This window comes from Palaemon carinicauda, chromosome 19 (assembly GCF_036898095.1).
Source record: "Palaemon carinicauda isolate YSFRI2023 chromosome 19, ASM3689809v2, whole genome shotgun sequence".
NCBI classification, from domain to species: Eukaryota; Metazoa; Arthropoda; class Malacostraca; order Decapoda; family Palaemonidae; genus Palaemon; species Palaemon carinicauda.
The window spans coordinates 126,097,850-126,098,096 of NC_090743.1; positions in this window are offsets into that span (position 1 = coordinate 126,097,850).

Sequence of the window (247 nt, forward strand, 5' to 3'; positions counted from 1 at the left end):
CACTCTTAGCAGCTCTGTAATCTTTACTACTTCCATGTACACTCACTGTTGAATCTTACTCCATTCCAAAGTATGTCCCACTCATACTATATTCGAACCAATACATTTGTATTTTTTAACTGATTCCAAAGAGAATTCCACTTTAGGTCTACATCCTTCAGCTACCTTAGACACAATCATTCTTGGCCCTTTTATTTTCTAACTCACATTGCCCTTTTTCCTTTATCATACTAAGGGCCACAGAACA